We start from the raw sequence: 2,148 nt of genomic DNA, 5'->3' as shown, positions 1-2,148 counted from the left end.
TGTTTTTTATTTGTAAATAGATTTTGTTTCTTTGTTTTTATTTGTAAATAGTTTTTGTTTCTTGGGTTTTATTTGTAAATAGTCTTTGTAAATTTGAAAATAGTGATACTGTGCTAAGTGATTTTACCGTTAAAGTTGGCATTCTTTTCTTGAATTATTAAAAAGCTTTCTTTTATCGAATTATTTTAAAGCATCGCCGTATTTTGTCCTGGTGTCAGAAAAAGGTCAAAGCAATGACAAATAGTCATGTTAATGGGATTAATTCACGTTTTTATAGGCTACTCTGCATCTACATTATTACACAACTTTTTCACAAGGATTAAACACAACGTCACAACTAATGGCAGTATCCGCAAATTAGGTTTATATCCTTAGAATGAGAGGCAGGCAACAGTAACAGTAAGCAACCAGTCATGATCAGGGCCATTTGATTGCTTTAATTGGGATAAAATTCTCTAAAACATCAATCATACAAATAAATAAATGCATATTATGTTCATAAGAAAACAATTTATTTCCTTGCAGCGAGAGTGTCAGGCAACGCGTTATACTCGCTGATCAGCCGCGACTGACTGGATGAGCGTCCAGCAAGCGTCTGTAAGCTGCCAGTCTGATCACGGCCATTTGACTGGTTATATTGGGATAACAGTCCCCAAAACATCAATCATACTAAAGAACATAATCATATCAACAGATGCATAATAAATGAGCTAGAAAGGGAGGAACACAAAACACAAACACTGTCAAAAATCAATGGTTTCTGAAACTTGCCAAAGGCAGACTGCCAGACAACTAGCCAGCCACTGACAGGTCACGTGACATGCCAGGCTCAGACTGGCAGCTACCAGCCATCCACTGACAGGTCACGTGACCTGCCAGTGGCGGTTCCTGCCAGTGGCGGCTCCTGCCAGCCAGCTGAAGATTGAACCCCCAATCTGTAAAAAAGTAGCAAAGATGGCCGTCCAACAAGGCTGCTGAACAAATGCTAGTGCCAGCATGCCCTAATATAATAATATAATAAAATGCCACAACAGTTGTAAAGTGCTGAATATTTTTAGTTGAAACTGGAGGCAAGCACGGAAGAGACGATTGAGGAGTTGCAGTCGTTCATTGACTCATATTATTACTCTACAATGGCAGACGCGAGAAAGTAAACGCTGTCGACAGGAGCTAAGCTCAAGTGAGCATGAGCCGGAGGAGTCCAAGTTATCCAAGGACGTACAAGCAATCCGTGATTCAATACAAACAATGCAACAACAACTGCAGAAACTCGACTTGTTGACAAAATTATCTGGTGATATCGAGGAATTAAAACAATCACTGGATTTTAGCTACGCGCAAATGGATGTACTCAAAGAAGAAAACGCGGCGCTTCGAGCTGAAGTGAGTACTCTGGGAAAGCGCACACAACAATTACAAAAAGGCAATCATAAAACATCTTCAGATATCTTGGACTTACAGTGCCGAAGTATGAGGGAGAACATCATAATCCACGGGATTCCAGAAGAAGAGAGGGAGACATACGAGGTAACAGAGCTTCTTACAAAAACTTTTTTGAAGCAGCAGCTCAGGATGAGGGATGGAAGCGGAGTAAAGTTAGTTTTGTTTTCGATATTCCCCACACATTCACCGGAAAATGCCAATACCTCCAAAATTACTTCCCCCCTAAAAAAATAAACCGTATTGCTGCTAAAAAGGCAAAGCTAACAATGTTGCACTAGTTTAATCTTCAGTATTTTCGTTCTATATAATAAACACTGCCCTACAAAAGCCGCCGCAATGTGAATTACGCCGGAAAAGCTCGCTCTTGACAGAGATGCGAGTTAAAGGACCGTGTGGAAAGTGCACTTTTTCTTCGTTTCTAACTATAACGCAGAGGGTGTGTTTTTGTAATAGCTTGTTTATTTTAAAGGGCCCGTTGACATGAGACCAGTGCAGTTCGATAGAAGGCTTCAGTGAGCATCTTTCACAGCCATGTTTTGCCCTTTCTTATGGAAAAGGGTATTCATTTGATGATAGCTTTGTCCATCAGGGAGACAGAGACATCAAACCAGTCTCATTCAGAAGAGGAGGACAGGGGACAACTTTCACAACATCTCCTTTTACCCGTACTGGCCGAAATCGGTATTACTTTTCAAAATTACATTC

The 2,148-nt window shown here is 40.4% G+C and overlaps 1 pseudogene; it reads left to right on the top strand.

Annotated features, from left to right (window-relative positions):
* The first annotated feature begins 1,470 nt into the window (after nucleotides 1–1,470).
* LOC127658819 (DDB1- and CUL4-associated factor 6-like) overlaps nucleotides 1,471–2,148 on the top strand; it is a 30,707-nt pseudogene continuing 30,029 nt past the window's right edge.

The sequence above is a fragment of the Xyrauchen texanus genome, chromosome 18 (genome assembly GCF_025860055.1).
Source record: "Xyrauchen texanus isolate HMW12.3.18 chromosome 18, RBS_HiC_50CHRs, whole genome shotgun sequence".
Lineage (NCBI taxonomy): Eukaryota > Metazoa > Chordata > Actinopteri > Cypriniformes > Catostomidae > Xyrauchen > Xyrauchen texanus.
This window is presented reverse-complemented; position numbering and strand designations above follow the sequence as displayed.